Here is a 20,005-nt window from a genome sequence, read left to right as displayed (position 1 = left end):
TTGGGGTGTTAGACTTACAATTTTTCTACAGTTGGGCAGATTTTCATTTTTTGAGTTGCATGAAAACATTTCTTGACAACATAAGCTGTGAAGGGTAGGCTGTGTTTGGAATAACTTGAAGGATGGAAAGATTAACTTGGCACTTCAGGATCTGGGCCTCTGAATGCTCTCCTAACAGCTGTCTCAGGAATTATCCTCGCAGACACTCTTCTCCCGAGATGTGTTCTCTGTAGGGAAATTTTCACTGCTCATCCAGATTTTAGTGAAAGAAAAGCCAGTGCTGACTCTCCTGACTCTGGCTCTACATACAGGTGTTAAATCTTTGTCTGAAGTTCAGATCAGGAGCTCTCCCTAAATTAAGAGGGATTTGGCAATCTCTCACGGGTTCTGTAGCTGTCTATTGTGACAATGTACAATCTTAGAAACCTCATGACAATAATGGCATAACAGGGTGAAAAGGAGTGGAAATAAAAATTTAAAGCCAGCCTGAGAACTGCTGAGTAAGGGCTCAGTCAGTGCCCATGGCTCTGCCCTTGCCAGATGACGCAGCCCCACCTGGGAAAGGCCACGGGTTTACTGAAGGCCTACTACAAGCTCTCTCCCTTGATCCCATCTACATTTTTTTGCCACAAATTTAGTTTTGTGAATCAGAAAGAAATAACACCAAAATAAAGCTGGGAGCTGAAGAATAAAGTGGAGAAACATAAGAAAGTGTGTGGGTTGTATCTTGGTGCTAGGCCTTGCCTTCCAGAGGGGCAACAGAGCCTGCCTACAGGTAGGGCACCCAGGGCTCCTCTCTGGCTTTCTGCCCCACAACAGGCAGGGAAGAGGTGATGTTTCAAGGATATTTAAAAAAATAATTTAGCTGCTTAGAAAGCCTGGTCATTCTTGCACATCTCAAACTACCCAACCCCCTCGGAGCAGGCTTGGACACAGAGCAGATCCTGAATGGCTTCCTCCAGGGAGCGTGGGGCTCTGCTGCCGCCCGCTCCTGCCGCTGTGCGCCTTGGGTACAGCCATAAGGCCCCTGCCTAGCAATCAGTGTGAGTAAATCTGCTACTATGGCCATTATAATGGCCATAAAGTGGCTATAGAGAGAAAGTAACACCACATCACTGGGGTCTTGCCTTTGAACACGTTCTCAAAGATATAATTAAAAACACCAAGTGCTTATTTCAAAGCCAAAGTTCATAAGTGATGGGTCTGGCATCATGCCTATTGCAGGAAGGCTAATTACACCATAAATTAAAGGTTGTTTTTTTTTTTTTCTAACCAAACATTATGACCTTTAATAAAATTGTTTTTACAACCAGCTGTCAATAAATCATCCAGGAAAGCTAGTGAGAAATGTTCTGTGAGCACTCCACTTCTGTGAATTTCATTAGCTACAGTTTATTTGGTTTTGTGAGCTATGATGGTTTTTAAATCTCAAATTAAAAGCCCCGAACCATAAAAACTAATTCAAGAACATTAGCATCTCAGTCTCTGAAAATGAGACTCTCTAATTGCAGAAATTAGTCAAGATTGTATAACGATCAGGAGGTCATTAAAAAAAAAAAAAAAAAAAAAAGAATAGTGCATAGGCTGTACTTGATTCAGCTGCAGCAGCTCCAGAAAAACTTTTTTTGAATATACCCCTCATGACAGAAAAACGTGTCCAGGTAGATTGATTTGAAGCACTGTGAAAGCCTTTTAACCTAGTGCTTTAATTTCTCAGACATCAGTTTTCTGCTCTTATTTATTCTCTTAGGTGCATCAGCCCTTTTGGGTTTGGACACATGCAAGAAGTTATGCTACACGTTGTACTGTTGTGTATGTAGCAGTGAAGTATGAAGTAACACTGATAGGCTTTACTTCAGGATTTCTTTTTGTTTTGCATTCTTAAGGTTCCTGTACTACTTCATGGTAATTACAAATATTTGTAGGAAATACACTATACTGCTTGATTTGTCACTTTAAGATGGACATATTTTAAAGCTAGGCATTTTTATTAGATTGGTACCAGAAAATCAAACTGCTAACATTCTACTCCTCTGCTTCATAAAGCTCTTCTAAGTAGAAGAGTGGATTTAACTTGTGTTGTAGAAACGTCTAGAAAACCTTTAAATTTGCATTTGGTATGGCAAGACAGCAATCCTTATTCTCAGCTCCTTTTTGGAATTGCTAGTTTCCTTATGTTTCTGTTTTCCTCTCTAAATATTTTGGCATGACTGTTTTAAGCCGTTCATAATGCCCACTCTTCTTCTGACTTACCATAGATCATTTGTGTGGAATATGTATCATAAAAGTCAGATACGCCTTTCTGAGCCACGCATAGCTTCTGTGAGACCTTGTTTATGCAGTTGCTGACATCTCACACAGACATCCCTATTCTGCCCTGTGGCTTCTGTTTAGAGGGTTCCCAAGGATGTACAAGTACATCCACTCCCTCTATCGCATTTTGTTTCAGGGACCCTAAAATGACTAGTTGAAAGGAGAAGGTGAGACTTACTTTTTACTAGTAAATTTAAAAAATTACCTCTATTCCTGTACTCTCCCTTTTTAATTCCAGATGTTTTTCCTCTTCCTTATTCCTTGTCATGAGCATTTGTGCACTGTTTGAACCAATGGTCTTTTACCATGTCTACACCAAAAAAATGAAAATAATGTAAAAAAATGTCGAGTCTTTATTTGCCATTGCAGGTTCCCTGGGAAACCTGTTGGTGTGTATGGGAAGATTTGAGACACCCTCAGCCCTCATTCCATGGGCTCTTCTGAGTCTCAGTCAGAGACATTGATGTCCCTGCATGTTTTCCTTCTCTGGATCTCACAAATTGGTCCATCCAGTTACTTCTTGCCATACATGCACACATAGTACCAGAAGTAGCTTTTCAAACTCAAACACCATGGTGTTGTCATTCATGTTGTTCCCCAATGTATATTTGTCTACGTATGCAATGTGTAAATGCAGACATATATGTGCGTGCGTTTATCTATGGCATGGTGATGGAAGTGTCAGTTTTTGTTATGTGACTTGATCTTACAAAGTGGATTCCCGTAGTCTGCTAGCATATTGTAGCCTTGTTATTTCTGAAACAAATAACTTCATGCTTATTCCTTATATTTGATCTTTAGTGAGACTGTTGTTACAGCAGTTCTGATGATCTTTTATTTTTTCAGGCAGAATTTCAATTAATACATTCTTTTCTGTGGACATTTGCCTGTATGACATGTAACGGTCACTTAAATGCCTTGGCAAAACAGATTGAGCTATCCTCCCACCCCAATCAAATACTAAAACATAAGCACTGAACCTTACTGTGAGTAAAATAAATAAATTATAAATTAAGTCTAAAAGCAAGATGTAGGCTACTGATGAGGGCAAGAGAAATCAGAATGTATAAATATAAGTTACTTGAACTCCATGAAATACACACACGCGCCTGCATGTGCACACACACATAACGTTAAACTTGATCTGGACTTTTTCCTTCTGGCTTCATTAATCAACTAGCCAGTTAATCTAAAATATTTCACTTCAGCTTCACAGATCTGTTTTATGTATATACATTTTTCAGTTTTTATTTTGTTTGAGGTTTTTTAATATTACTTGGCTTGCCTTTCCATTATTCTTGAATGTTTAAGGTTGGAAATGAAGTAAATCACAGACCCCCATGGACTGATGTAACACAAGAAGGCAGATGTTTTTCCCTTTTCTCAGGTCACACACTGTTTTTAAACTGAATGCACCAAGTCTAATGAAATGCTTAAATACTAGTTTCATATAATTGTAGGCATCTTTTTCTGTAACCATGTTTATTATATGTGGAAGCCATAAGCTCTTCAGATCAATAGCTCCTATTTAGTTCCTATTAGGTGCTAATTTTAATTGGTATAATTTTATCCATATGGAATATGCATCATACGTGTCAGAATTGCCTTGGTGAGCAGTATATAGTTTTCACAAGTTCTGTACCTAGCGGCCTGTTAATCTATCATTGGATTTATTTATTTATTCATTTATTTAAATAACAAACAACTGACACTTCCAAAGGTACAAACTAAAAAATACTTTCCAGGAAAGATTTTTTTTCCATATTGATTTAATAGGTAGTCCTGTAAAGCGAGTACTCTGTACACATTTTCAGCATGCATGAAAATGGAAACTGGCAACTGAGAGAAGAGCGTCACTCTGTATGACTCTTGCTCTGTGATACGACCTACTTGTTAGAATTTTGTATCAAATTACTGCCTTTTTATTTTTTAATGCTTTAGCATTAGCAGAACTAGTCCTTTCATTATAATTGAGTTTTTCTTATTGTTTAGCTTTGTCTTGCAGCAAGACTCAGAAGGTTCCTAGAAGGCACAGTATAAGTGCTAATTATATCAATAGAAGGCAACATCCAAGGAATAAAATGTAAGGACTTGCCAGCTGCACCATTTCTGTCCAAATTGGCATCAGAGTTTTGAAGTTTATATTTAAGGTTTTTGCTCAGGCCTGGTACAAGAAGTGCAGAAACTCAGCACTTTGACTATGAGATTCCTGGTAGCCCTAGGCTCATCACAGTTGTCCAATTTTAAAGAAGTTTCTATGAGATTTTTCTGAGTTTCTGAACTGATGTTGTTTTATTGCATTTTTACCTGTGCAGGATATGAAAGACAAGTATTACTTTTGTGGATAAAGTTTTTAGCTGCTGAGTGTGTATCTGTTACTTTATACATGCTCCGTTATTTGCCTTCCATTCTAAGTGAAAGTAAGTTTTTAGACTGCTAAAGGGTCCCTGGGTTGTGGGAGTGCTCAGGGAAAGCCAAGATACCAAACACCTGTTTTTCACTAAACTTGAGGATGTTGGGTAGGTCAAGAGGGGAGCTGTGGGTTAGCTCATTCCACTGTAAAGCAATGAAAGCCATAAAATATTATGAGCAAAAAGCCACCTGTTCTTGAATTAGTGCTTGCCGTCTACCTTTGTGGTTTAAATTGAAAGTTCAGTATCTAGGCAGCCTGTTTTCCTTTTGCTCTGACTTAACCACAGTGTGTCAATTTGTACAGTGCCTTCACAACCAGCTCCATCTAAAAGCTCTTTGTAAAACACAAAAGCAGGTGCATACATGCATCCCTTCCTCTCCCAGGCACCGCACACTAACTACAAAGCTACTTTTCTGTAAACAAAGCATAAAAATCAGGCAAGTGTCAGAAGCTAAACTCAGTATCAAAGTATTAGAGATTTTCAGAAAGATATGTCCTTCACAATACATGGCTGAAACAGTACTCCTTGATTGGCTTCAGGTTCTGTATTCTACAAATACAAGTAGCAGCTCTCCTCTGGCAGCTTCATCATCGTCCTTTGGACAGAAAAGCTGATGGTCTGTCTGTACTGCTGGGTGTCAGTATGGAAAAGCATGAGGTTTTTGTATAATCTGGTAATTTGGTTGGGTTTAGGGCTATTTTGGAGGTGTGTGTGTTTGTTTATTTTTGCCTGGCAACATATTAGTTTGTTCAGAGTCGAAGTGTAAGAGTGGGAGTAAAGAAGCTGATCGTACAGAAGAGCCATGTACTTGATGGGAAGTACTCTGTAGCCGGAGGGGGCCGGGCTTTGTCATCCCATTACTACACTGACCAAAAGACAACTGGCTGAAGGCAAGAAAAACAGCTGAAGAGGGTTTTATCATGAGATGCCTGAGGAGGTGGTAGCCTGAACAGATCTACTCTGTCCTGCTCTAAAGGTAATGTCAGTGTGGCTGACTTTCAGGGATCTTTTTTACCCAGGTTCCAGCGTATATCCTTTGATTCTTGATCTTCCAAAAAATGCTTGCTGTTACTGATCTCAGGGATGCCCCTGTGCGTGTTTTTGCTTGCGGCGATTCAATCTGTTGTATTTGCCCATTTAACACCCAGTTTAGTGGACCCTGCAGTATGAGGCTGTTGTGGCCATGTTATGCTTTTACGAGCAAGTCTCTTTTTTCATTAAGTCTTTGGCTTTTAAGATATTTGGGGCAACAGTTATTTTAGGCAATTACGTGTAATGCCTAAGTGAGAACTATGCTCATCCTCCCCTTCCCACATTGTCAGTGAAGCGAGCTAGAGAGTGACAGCAAGCATGCTTTGTGATTCAGATATCATGTGGGCTGAGGCATCATTTCTGGAGATGCTTCTCTTCTTTCCACAGACAGCTTGTCTAGCAAGTGTGCAACAAAACTCAGGCCAGGGTCTCTTTTAATACTCTTTTGTGAAAAAGATGTAAGCATAAGGCGCTCCACCCTCTTCTGGGCAGCTATGAATGGATGGGAGTCTGTGTGCTAGATCACATCTGTACACCTCTGCCACTATATCTAATGAAGCCCCAACATCCAGAGGTGCAGCTTTTGTGAGCACTCTAAAGAGGCAGCTGTCTGCCATTTCCACTGCAGATGGCACAGTCTAAAACCATGGCCTTCCCACCAGATGAGGGCATTGAAAATGCAGGTTTGTGAAGGATGCAGGCTTCTGCAGTGGTCCATGTGTACTCTGGCAGAGGTTGTGAGCAACAAGCTGGTTGTTTAGCTCCTCAGGGAAGTTTGTGCCTACCTTGCAAGGTCACTCATCTTCTGGTGGACATAAAGGAGAAGTTTTATCTTTAGTAAAAGAAAAACTTTTTTTTTTTTTGCAATATGGTATTTTGGGCTTAAGGAGTAGTCATATGCAGTTTAGGCTTGTAAGTTATCTTTACTGTTAACATACATTTGCCAAGCACTACAAAATGCCCAGGAGAACTTCATCTTGCCTGTGTTTCAGTGGTTTGCTATTTTCATGTTTCTCTGTGGTTTTGTTTTTTTAAAAAAATTTGTTGTCCAGAGCAAAATATTCCTTCAGATAATGTATAATTTTTAGTCTAAGTACAGTTGTTCTTATTTTGTTAGCTCTGGCTTATTTAAACTCGAGGATCAAGTAAGCCGATAATCAGTTTAGTTTTGCAAGCAAAGGAAACAAAAAGAAATAGCTAGGGATGTTAGAAAAATGGAAAGGAGTTGTCTCTGTCTCTGTAAGAATTACACACAGATTAACTGATGATTTTAATGCCAGTATGTCAAAGTTAGCTTAAATGACTTTTATTAAAAATACCTTAGAAAACCCTTAAAATTAAAAAAAAAATCCAAAAAAGATTAATGAAGTGGCTATTTGATTTAGTATTTGTACAGGCCGCTATTTACCAAAAGCAAAACCTCATATTCTGCTCTGCATACTCCAAATCCACTTCCTCAGTTTCTGAGCTTATGCTGTCAACCATTTCCAAAGCTCTGTGGTAGCACCATTAATAATCCTTTTGATATTCTTTTTTCTAATAAACGTAAATCATCATGAACTCATTTGGTATTAGCATGGATGTCGTAAGTATTTCTATGGTATTCCATCACTTAATAAAAACACTCTGTTGTAGATCTGACTAAAATTAAAGCAACAACATTACCATGGACAAAAATTTGAAGGAATCCCATCTCATGTTATGAATATGACATATTCATATGAATATGAATAGTACACTGCCGTCTACTTCGATGTGAAATTTGGCTGGATTGTGGCAAGTGGGACCATGAGGGAGGCAAGAGACTGATTCTCACCACCTCTGAGCTTGGAGAGGGCTCCCTGTAGCATCCCAGGGACATGGTGGGGCTCCAGGTGTTATGCACAGGGTGCAGACCCTCCTGCGTACAAAGGTGAGGCCAGCAGAGCTGTTGCTGCATTTTGCTTGTCTCAGCACAAAGTCCTGGGCAGCGGTGACCTGGACACTGACACTGGGCAGGCACTGCCGGCTTTTTGTTGCTTAGGTCAGCAGTGGCAAAGGTGTCTGCCCCCCAGGATGGGGCTGCTGTCCACGGAGCTGGGCTGCTGCTGTCAGGTCTTCTGTTTCGTGTAAAGCTTCATCTCTCACAGCTGAGATGTGTATGAGAATTGTGGCTTTGATGCTGCCAGAACTTGGACTTCTGCTGTAAGCAGGCCTGAAAGTAGAGAAAGGAGTAAGAAGGTCCAGCTCAGGTGGCTTTTCAACCACTGCAAACTGTTGTTTCTTGGTGACCAGTCCAAGGATAATGTCCACAAAGTGAGGGTTTGCCTGTTTTGGTTTTTAAGCAGATCACTTTATTAATATCTACTGGAATGCTGCTTAAATTTCATAGCGCGAGGCAGTGCCAGGTACACAGCAACTGGGCAAAGGAGCTCTGCGTGCTCTGCCCTTCCAGTGCCATACTCTGAATTTGGCTGCTCACCGCAGCATTTCTCCAGCTGTGGGGACAGGTGAGATGATGGGCAAAGTAGGACAGAGCATGCAGGATCACAGCATATTCCTTTGGCAGGAGGAAAAAAAGCAGGCTCAGAAAACTTAATGAAGTCAACAGGACCAGGATTTCCTTATTTTAACTTTTAATTTGGTTTAGTACATGGGTCTTCTTGCTCTGGTTGCTGGTCCTTGTGGTGAAAACAAAGCACTGAAGTAGATGAGAAAAGGGAGATGAAACTATGGCGTTACTTCAGTCCAGCATCAGCCATAAAGATGAATTAAAAACCAGAAGCAGAATGACTCATTTAACATTGCAAAACAGAAACCCTTCTCTTTAATGTTACTGAAAAGATGCATCTCTCCATAGTCACATCAAAAATAAAGCCTGTATTGAAATTGCTGGGGAGCAATTTAAACTTTGCTATTGATTTGTACAGTTCCTTTGCACTGAAATTTTAAGTAAGGTTTTTCTTATACATTTTGGTTTTGCTTTCAGGGGGATTAGTTATTTACATTTAGGCTGGGGAAGCAGAAGGCAGACTGGTTTATAAACCTCACATTACTGACCATTTTTGTCATACAGTGGGCTATTATTTTGGCAGTAATTGCAAATGATCTTTGCATTGCAAAGGTATAAATTGTCAAATTCTCGACATCTAGTCAAAGTAAAGGAATATGTCAGCTTTTTAATGAGTCCAAATATTGGTCTGCATGATTATTTTATTTATGTGATTGAGGTCAATTACATCCTTTTAGAACACGAGCAATAGTAATCACTTAAATTTTTCTGTTAGCTTTTTAACTGTGGTTAGATGTTTTTTCCTAAACAGCTTCTTCTAATATCTTTAATTTGCAATATTTTTACTGGTGCCAATTGTTCTGCTACAGTTTTGCAACGGATATAAACCACAGTGGTTTGTTCATTACACTAGATGCCTACAGATTTCTTTTTTCTGTAACTGTGCTGTATGATTTTTATGTGAAATTGCTTCTATACAACTGTAACTAATAGGATTTTCCTGGAAATAATCAGAACATCTTGTACCAGTGTTTACAATGAATATATAAGAAGAAATTGATAGCTATCTAACAGTCCCCAGGAAGATGCAAAGCCAGCCTCTGAATGTTTTTCAAAGGTAAAGATTGGGTTTTATTTTATTTTTGTATTAAGACTTATCATGTTATTTGAATTCCCTTGATATTTTTGTCATACTTCAGAGCCTATTTTTACATTGTCCGTCCATTGAACATGCTGGTCTTACATGGTGCCTGGGAAATGTTAATTGAACAATCCTGAGTTTAACCCCTCCTTCAAATATTTTGTAAAAATACAGCTGTTAATAACATTTATTTGGCTTCAATTTAAATATGAAAAAATCTATTTCAGGAGGTTACTGAAAAAAAAAGTTTAGACTTAATATGTGTTCCCCACATATTAAGAGCAATGGCATGTGCTGTAAAGAATAAAAACCACAACACACAGACATCAGTCCTCATGGGCTAATGGAAATCTAGACCTGATTAAAAACCCATTTCAGGACTTTTTTATTGCAGGGGTGGGTTTGATAGCTGTCAGTGTACAGGAAAATAGCACATCTGGAATCTTACTGTGTACTTGTGCTGGCTGGTATAACTCAACCTGTGTGTCAGATATTTTTTTTAATAGCCAAGATTTATTTGGTTTCTATTAATTTTTTAAAAGTCTTTAGTAAGTATGCTTATTAAGTACTAAATTTTTACCCTCCACAAATTAAAAGCTATATTTTAGTAGTGAGCAGTTTCCTTTTGAGAAAAGTAAGAAAGCAGAAATATGCATTAGTAACATGGAAAGTTATTTGATTGCAAATGTACCCCAGTAGATTCTCAGGGATGACTATTTTGCAGTTTGTTTAACAAAAGTTGCATTTTTCTTGTGACTTTTCTACCCAGATATGGGAAGTCTAAATTGAGATATTAAACAAGTAGCAGGCTCTGACTCACTATAATATCGAGAGTTTATTTTCCCATTAGGACAGTGTATACGCCTAGGAAATTGTAAATATTGTTTAAAAAGCACTCAGATTTGCTTGTAAAATATGAAACTTTAATAAAGAAGAGGCTTTTTTCCTAAGCAATGTCTTGCAGAAAAATGAAGTCAGCTACAGATCAAGAACTCCAGTGTTGTTTTGGTTTCAGATCTAACCATAGTTTTAATGAAATATGTATATTTGTAATCATCATGAAGTTAAAAGCAAGAACAGAGCAACAGAAGTCCTTTGACAGTGCCCCCATCTTTAGACTTATTGTCTAGTTAAATTTTTAATAGTGCAGTTTCAGAACTTTTCTAATTGCTCTAGAGGTTTGTACAGCTGAAATATTTAATATGTTTTCATATATTCAGATCATGGTCTAAAATCAACAATGACCTTGATGTTGCCTGTCTTGGATGGTCTTAAAAATTTCCAAAGATTGAACTACGCATATGAATTATTAATGCTTATGGCTGACTTACTCAAGTGTCATTATAGTCCTGTCTTGCTCTGCCAACCCATAATATTAATAAGTTCTTGCAGGTTTGAGTTGCCAGGTGAAATTGTAAGTCTTCAATAGGAAAAGAGCCAGAAGGGCATAAATTCTAATCATGTACTGTTATCATCAAGATGTTTTTGAAGCAAATAATATACTATTTATTCATTTTATATACAGTATACATAGACACACATTTAAATGTCATTCCAGTGTTAAAATGACTAGTTAAAAAAGTCATAACAGAGGACCTCTAGAATGTCACTACAAAGTGCCCCGAAGAGTTCAGCCAATTCATTTGGCTGAGGTGGAGAATGAAAAGTACGCCCTTCTAGGGAAGAGTCACCCTCTGGAACAATCATTCATCAAGTAGTCATAATCCTGACACAGCAGAGCGTCCATCAGTTTTAGGTGGACCAAAGTCGAGTGAAATACTTGCACATGAGAGATTTGTCAATGTTTTCCAATACCATAATATTTGTCCTCAAATATACCAGTCTTTTCAATTTCTTAAGGGCTTTAGAGCAGAGTGCAATAGTGACTTCTCGATAATTATTCACACTTTACAAAATGTACCATGTGCATTTCCCAATACCTTAGGAAGTATTATGTGTGAGAAGTAAACTGTACTTGTCAAAATATATGAGCAAAGCTTATGTTGTAAAGCAATAGCCTGGCTTTTGGTTTTCTTACTAAACAGAAATTTTCAGAAAGGGTAGTCAGTGGGAGACGGTCTGGGCATTTATTTTTTTCTGAATTGTTGAACAGTCCTGGGCTCTTGCACTGGGTTCCTGCCTTCTTTTGCTGATTAGTCTTAAGAGGTGTAAAGCTAGGAGCAGGAAATGTTGATAACAAAGTCTGCTTTACTAGACAAGTTCCCCATTTTAACCCTCTAATCAAACTGAACAAAGTATGAAGTTAAGGGCAGGAGTCTGCACTTAGAAATTACTGAGAGGTACCATTTTTTAATCTTGTGTAACTCGGACTGTATCTATTTGATTTTTGCAGGTAAGAACAATTTGTAGTATAATTTTGCATTGTTTTGTTGCAAAGGGTCAACACAGAGTCACTGCTTCTCTTCTTAATCTCAAAATAAATTGAAATTAAAATAGGTCAACACAGTAGGAGGTGTGCTCCACAGGACTTTCTGGAGGTAGGGATTCATATTAATGGACCAAAGATCGTGGTTTTGAGAGGCACTCCCCATCAAAACACTGCTGGTGTAATGCTGGGTGTGTTGGACTGTTGTGCTTCTCTCTGCCAGGGCAACTACTTCAAAATGAGCCAGTTTTGCTCCACAGACCACAGTGAGTATCTGTCACCAGTCAGCCCTGCTAGGCTTATGAGGTGCAGGTCCACAATACCTTGGCCAGGAGGGTAGGTACTGTTGTGGGACAGGTGATCTGAGCTCAATATTCTGGTGGGGGACACAGAGGCACCCTGCTCTTGTGCAGCACCATGCCTCTGCATTCAGCAGGCACTTTTGGTAGAAACCCCATGCCGGGTACGACCTTTATCATTGCTGAATGTCACTCAGTGGGCTGCTGGTCACAGATAGATCAGAACTGTGTTACTTTTATTCATGTTCTAATTCTGCGGTGAACTAGGTCAATTATTTGCCATTGCTTTTGGATGCTTGCAGAGATCCATCACGTTTGTTTTCTTCTGTATCCAGACAGTTTAAATTTGGCAGTGCTTACATGTGCAGACAAGTACTATTAAAGGTGTGAAAATATTCCCGCAGGACTGCAGCTCTTGTGTTGATTCCTGGATTTCAAGAGAGAGGACAGATCCTAACGATGACCTGTTAGCCATTTCTGCCAGGCATTCTCACATCAGGCTTATAGACTTGAGTTCAACCAAAGCTTATTTTTTTTAGAAAGGCATTTGGTTTTGCTATTAAGTCTTCAAGTGGCAGGGAATATATTATGTCCTCAAGTAGACTATTTTAGTGCTAATTTGCCTCCCTAGAAAAAATGCACATTATTTTTAGTCTGATTTTGTCTGCTCTAGGCATTGGACTTTTTCATATCCCTGTCTACAAGCTTAAAGTAGACTGGATGATTTATAAGATGGGAAATATTTTTGGCATGGATGAGCTTATAAACTATGATCAAGTCAAGCATTCAAATTACCTTGGATAAGTTTGAATCTCTACAGTCTTTCAGGAATAGACAGGTTTTCCAGCCACAGACCCATTCCTCTAACCCTTTTCTGAACTGTTCCTAGTTTCTGAACATCCTTTTAAAGTAAAAGTCAGCTAGAGAGCTCAAACTCTGAGATCTGATGCTCTTTTAGTACTCGTAATTTGCCCCGTGATCTTAAGATGCCTCAGAGTACAAAATAACTTTTCTTTAAAAAATTGAGAGCTTTATCAACCTTACAGAGCTCTCTTTCAGGACAGTAATTCTCATCATTACAGCTGTCACACCGTATTTACTGCTGTTGCTGTTTTCTGTTGAAATGATAAAGCCAAGCAATGTCTGCAATTGTTAACATCATCCTGGGTACAAAAAATCTCATGTTTCCTAGCAGACCCTAAAATAGCAGTAAAGTGAGGAGGAAACCTTTGGCAACTCTGAAAACCAAGAGCAGAAAAGTTGCTGCCTAGTGACAGCAAAGTGGCTGAGGACATGAGGATGACAAATGGGAGTCTGTGTGGGTGACACCTCAGGACACAGCTATGGAAAGCTCTTGTTTGGGATAAGATTTTCCTGTGTCCCAACATGCAAAGTTTGGGTGCAAGGGCCAGATCTACAGGGCCTGCTTGGCAAAATACAGTTGAAAGAAGGAACGTGTTCAATCCCTTCTTGAATGCACCAGTGTTTCTGCTTCTGAACATAAGTCCCACAACAGCCATGTCTGTTGTCCTAGTAGCTCTGCTATAAACTAGTAGACATAAGGCTTTGGCCTATTGGTGTCGGCTCTGATCATGTTTGAAAGATTTTATATTTTTTTTAGCATTCACAGTAGCTTCTCCATTTTACATCTTTATTGAAATTTATATTCTGTAGAAACTTCACATTCGTTCTTCATGGGGAAAGATTTTTTTTGCCTGCTTGGAGTAAGGGAGCTTTCCAGCCATGGACCTTAGAAGACTGAAGAACCAGGGGTTGGTGTGAAATGCCTTGGGGTTTTTAACCCCACCTGAACTGCAGGTCTCTGTGGGTAAAGGATATTGCTTCATGAACGGACCATATCTGGCGAGCAGGTCTAGTGAACAAGTGAGATCTAGCTGAACAAGAGAGTAAAAGCAAAGTCTTCTGTTCCTGTCAGATTTAAGAACACCTAACTTCAGGTCTAGTTAAACATAATTTTTTATAATATAATATCTTGTCCTCTGTGGTTGCTGCTCCTGCTCACTTCTTTAGCTTGTTTCCCCTTTTCTGGCTTCATTACTTCCTCAAATCCCAGCCATCTTTGGCTTTCCCAGGTCTTCACGCGCAGCTATACCTACAGCTGGAAATGGGAATGTAAATGCCAGTAGAAAAGAATGAATTCAAAATGGGTCTTCTAAGGTTTTCTTGCTACTAAGGTGAATATTCCATAAAATACAAAAAAAGAAAAAGGATGCCCCATCTAAAGTAAACCAGTGTAACTCTTATGCTGGTGGGAATATTCTGTACTTGTAAGCAAATGCGCAGACTTCCTGCCAGAAGGGGGTAATTATACAGATGCCTCTAATAAGCTGTGGAGTTTGTTTCATTGAGTAGAGATTTGAAAGTGGAAACCAATGATAGACTTCCTTCCAGGAAATATGTTTTTGTGACATTCAGAGCTGGAAAGTACTATCCCTAGTTTATAAATGGGGCAACAAAGTGTGGAGATGATTATGTGATTTCAGAGAAAATCCAAAAATTTCAGAGTCAGTGTGGAAGAGAATTAAAGTGTGACAGCACTTCCAAGGAGAAATGATACCTCTAATAGATGTAGAGTTAGCTTAGCTTCTCGTTGCCTAGCAGAGCCCTACACTTCTGCACTTCGTGGGTGTGAAAAACACCTAATCAAAATGGTGGCATTTTTTGTGTGCTCACTTTTTGTAGGTGCAAATGAAAACACCAGATGGAAAACAAAATTTAGCTGACCATGGATGTTTTAATAGCTATATCAAGCATTCCTTTTCTACAAGGACATAGATCTACCACTGCTTTTCCTAACAGAAAGGGTCACTGGAAAAGTTCAAATGATGGTGCTTTTCTAACCAATCTAAGAGAATTAGCTGCACTAAAATGCTTCCTGGCTTGTGTTACCACAAAAATTGTAAAAACAGTTTTACAAGCTGTTGTGCTTTAGTGCAAAGCAAACACATTAAAAACATTTAATGAGCATTGCTTCTTGCATCTTCCTGTTAATTTATGTAATTTAGTCCTATAAAAGAATCAAGAGCTGTTTGTTTGGAGCAGTTTAAGATGTTATTAATAGTTGTTGGTCATGCTGTACTTGTAATGTGAGCCTAGATAGGAACTTGCAGTTATAACAGTTCTATGATATTGAGAGTTGACTCTGCATTTGCTTAAACATGTAGGAAATAAACCAGTTATGACACAGTAGAATGCAGTTAGTTTTTTCTAAACTAGATTTTGATATTCTGGTGCTGTGCACCCTCAGACCTTAAGTCTAAGGGACCTCATGCCTCCACGGTGCCTTTCAAAGTTGGTGTGGAAGCCTCTGCGCACATTACAGAGAGGTGCCTTCGCTCCTACAGAAGAGGCAGAGCCACATGTTGGAAAGCACAGCTTCACACCACATGTTCAAAGGCCCTCTTAGGAAAACAACGCAGAACTGTAAGGGCATGGCACAGATGACCTCAGGGATCATCTCCCTTTTCATTTCCAGAGCTAGCTGGTTCAGGGCAGCGCTGGTTCCAATTACAGCTCAAGCACAGCTGCAAAATTCCAATGGCACCCACATCTTAGGCACAGCTTTACTGCCTCTCTTCCTGTATCACTAGGCTGATACGCAGTATATGCAACTGATTTGGCATATATATAGATTCAAGAGTAACTTGGCATTGTCTATACATATTATTGGCAATTTTTCAAACCTTTCCATTTGTGTGGATCTCAAAGCCGGTCTCGCTTCATTTGTAAATGTGGTTACTTGCCTAAGTCATGCATGATGCCCTTAATAAAGTTATTCCTGCAATAAGCTCAGACCTGTTGGACAACTTTGTGCTGGAACTAATTATGCTTCCTGACATCCACTGAGGAGTGACTCATAATTTGCATATGCTTGCCTTGTATCATAATTCCTGAACTGTCAATTGAACTCATTCTGTGCATTCTTTATAGTTACATTGTATAGTAACATGGTTTTTCATAAGTCACGTAAATTGTGTGTTTTTTCATCTATAGTTTCTTTGTGTTGGAATCTTTCACTGTGCTGTTTTTTTATATCTTGGATACAAACGAAATCCAAAGGCTCAATAAGTAAGGCTTTATGAATAAAGCGGAAAGTTTTCTACTATGTGGGTTTAAAAATACACTAAAAGGAGCACTGCGTTTTATGTTTTGAATTTCTGCTCTAGTGGAGGAGAAAAATTATTAAATGGAAGAGAAAGAAAATAGTTACTGGTGAAAGAAATGTGAAGATGAGGTATGAAAGAGACTGGGACGGCACTTTATTTTCTCTTAGCCCCCTGTGCAAGGCTCGTACCCAGTTCTACACACTACAGTGAGTTACTTTTGGTATATTAGTGAAGAAAAAGAAAAAAAAAATGTGCTGCATAAATTTTAGGCTGGCTTTCTGCATAGAGAAAATTTCACCACTGTTCTTCTCTCTTCTTTGTAGTCCTCAGCATCACTGATGTGAGCCTGTATTTATTTTGATAATTTTGGTTTCTTCTGTTATGAATGACCAGGCTGGGCCTGGTTCAGGCTGGAATATTAGGCAGAAGCAGAATGTGTGAAACTAAGTTTAATCATGATACAATGCTTTCTGGTAGCCTAGATTTACTAGGAAAAAATGCTGTCCCTACAGTGAGGTTAAATGGGTCTAGGTGATATTGCTGGAGCAATAACACACCCTTTAATTCACTGAGTGCAGCTTGTGATAGGAACGTGATGTGCCAGCTGGATAGGATCCTGCTAGGAATGACTATAAACCTTTTTATTAAACATGATTCAGCCTGTCTTTACTTCCCTCTCCCCTCCGCTGGTTCTCCAAATTGCAATTTCTATCTCCTCTTTTATACGGTAGGAAAAATAACCCAGATGAAAGCTTTCATTCTTTGCCTTATGAACCTCTTTCCTCAGACCCCCTAAAGGGAAATTGTTTCTGGAAAGTTTGGACAGTTCCTTTATTTTCCTTAATACTTGCAAACACTAAACCACCACCGCAGCAGAGGTATTTGTATTGCCATACACTGCTTGGTGATTTTTTTTCCTATATGACTTTTCCCTGTCTCTTTCGGTTGTCTTCTAGGGCACAGCTTGTAGAAATATGTCACATTTCTGTGGTGCAGCAGAGTGGGAGGCAGCAAATCTGGATCTTATTACCAGTTTGGCCATAGTCTTCCTGTGTGAACATGGGTAAGTTAATTATTTCTTCACTGATAATATGGTGATGTTAATCACTTCATGGGGCAAGGGTGGCCAATCTGTAACATGCTTGAAGTGTTTAAGCAGTTAAGATGGGGCTCCCAAAGCAAGTCTCTGTTGTGTGCCTGGCTAGCATGGAGACTTCTGGACAACCTGAAGCTCCTCCATGGGACAGAGCAAGTGGCTACAGCTGCTAATGCTGATGCCACCCAGATGCCCTGGGATTCAGCTGCAAGGCAGCCCAGACCTGCTCTTCAACAGGTCCTCAAGTGAATCATGCACGTCCCACCCTGTTGAGATCTTGGTACGAAACATCTAGGACTAGCAAGGCTGGCTATCTCTGTTATATAAAAATAAAAGGAAAGAAAAATAAGCTAAGCTCTGATGAAAGGAATAGCAGAACCACAGCAAAGAGGGCTGGGAGAGAACAGGTGGTCCACTCCCTGCCAGATGCAAGTTTATTCCTGCATGTCTGTTCAAACCATGGTTTAAAAAGTGCCAGTGATGGACCAAGATGGTACCAAAGTGCAAATATTAGGGTTAATTCATATTATAATGTACCTTTCAGCTACCTTCTTGTTCCCCAAAATAAATGGACTGCATGGGTTAAGGACTGCATTCCTCCCCACATGTGTCAAAAATCTCGTTGCTTGCTTGGTTCTCCTGATCCTATAAATCATACAAACTGTGTTCGTCTTGGACTCATACTGCCTTATTTTCCCACTTATTGCATAGCTTGGCAATGTTAGAAGGGACATATTTCCCCTCCCTTTCCTTCTTTTTGTCTTTCTGTTGAGCATTTTATTTAACTGGAACTGTAAAATCAAAACATTAATTGCCAGTCTGCTACAACCCTTCATGCTTTATTTGATAATGGGCACAACTTATACTGCAGTATAAAGATAGTTTAAAAGACATACTGACCCACTCCTTTGAGTGCAAATCATCTGCATGGTGTGTGTAAGAAAAAGGCCCACACTTGGGACTGACAGGGGTTAAGAGCAGATCTGGCAAAACTTGACATTCTTCCCCCAGAAACTGGATCGGGAGAGTGAGCAACATCCAGGCACACAGACAGCAGCTGAGCATTGGGCTCGGATTCACACGCCATGCAAAGCCGATGACACAGCCTAGGAAAAAGGAAGAGGAGGGAAAGCTCCCCCTTGATAACCAGGCTATTCCCTAGTTGCTTTTCTTTCAGATCCCCATCCAGCAAAGCTCTAGCATGGACTTTATATATTTAAATAGTTCCACTGAGGCAGGTGTGATTTCAGGGTGATGACAATTAATCTTATTTAAAATCACGTCTGAAGATTGAATGACTTCCAGGATTGGGTCTTTGCCGACAGTCTTTGGATCATTTAGAAAAAAGGCATCTGCTTAAAGCAATCAAGATACTAGGAGGAAGCCATAACATGAAAAAATGTACCTGTTTTTTTCTATATTGTCTCAAATTAAAGATTGAGTCCCATTTTATTACAGTTTCACACTGCTAAGCCTTCTTTTACAAGAAAAATAAAGTACATTTGACCAACATCTCAAGAAACAGAATTGGAAGAACCTGTTTTGTTAAGTTATGTTAATAAACACCTGTTGAGAATATTTAATTTCTTAAATTCTCCATGTTTTTTGTTAACTATGTAGAAAAGAAAAATTACAGATTATTATTATTATTATTTTTAGATGCAGTCTTATCCATTTTGTGGCCTTACTTGTAAATTCTAATCTCTCACACCTGGACATGTCTCCCTTAATGCTGAACCACGCTGAAGATTAAAGATTTTTAAAGGTGCAGGGGTGTATGAACAAGTTCAACGATCCTGAAATTGCATTAGCTGGTAGGGTGTAGCTGGTTTACCAGAGCTACCAAAACAATACTTAACTGCTATACAAACACATCATGCAATTAAATGCATTCGTCTTGTTCATCAGGGTAGAACTGAATCATCTTCCAGAATTCAGCTATGCTTGATATCTGCATGTAAAAGCAGATGTCTTTGATGGTCTAGAAGAAGCTTGCCAGGGTTTTTTTGTCTTCCCTTCCTCAATATACCAGGAACTGTAAATTGAAGGGAGAAGTATAATACGAATATGGGTGTAAAGGCAAAATCATTGTAATTAAGGTGTTTTGCTTCTCCCAAAAATCGCCTTAAGTCTTCACACAAGAATTCTGCTTTTTTGACTAACTTTGCAGGTTTTCATCTTTGGAAACATGATATTTTCTGTGGCCTTCATGGACAAGAAAGTGCATATGACATGCTCACATTCTATCGATTTTCCAGATCCGAGAATGCTAATATTTTTCATATGTAATCAACTGCTGTTTACATTATTTGGGGATTTGAAGTCTGTTTTGATGCTTTATGAAGTCTGACATTGCTTGAAAAAACAAATTCTTAATAATTGATTAATAAGCATGGTTGTACCACTTAATCTGTCTGTGCAAAACAGGCATTATTCCTCTGGGACAGGAATAACCCAGCATTTAGTTAATCAAGTTTTAAAAGCTGTGAATTTAAGCTCTTTGGGATATATACATTACCAATTGCAGGAAGTTGGGAAATAAAAGGAACTTTTCAAATAAAAAGATGTCAATTTAATAGCAAAGGAGCTGGAAACAGATGTTTCACGCAAGGCATAAGAGTTGTGTCATTCCTTTAGGTTTTCAAAGTCACTTCTTGTCAGATGCATTGGTTAAGAGAGAAAATTAATGAGCTGTGTTAAGTTTTA

General features: G+C 39.0%; 1 long non-coding RNA gene across 1 annotated transcript in view; it reads left to right on the top strand.

The window, feature by feature from the left end:
- Positions 1 to 20,005, top strand: part of LOC121095970 — a 50,808-nt gene that overhangs the window by 26,057 nt on the left and 4,746 nt on the right. The window contains exon 2 of the long non-coding RNA XR_005830289.1: positions 17,160 to 17,266. This is a non-coding gene — a long non-coding RNA (uncharacterized LOC121095970). The remainder of the gene's footprint in view (positions 1 to 17,159; positions 17,267 to 20,005) is intronic.

The sequence above is a fragment of the Falco naumanni genome, chromosome 12, assembly GCF_017639655.2.
Source record: "Falco naumanni isolate bFalNau1 chromosome 12, bFalNau1.pat, whole genome shotgun sequence".
NCBI classification, from domain to species: domain Eukaryota; kingdom Metazoa; phylum Chordata; class Aves; order Falconiformes; family Falconidae; genus Falco; species Falco naumanni.
This window is presented reverse-complemented; position numbering and strand designations above follow the sequence as displayed.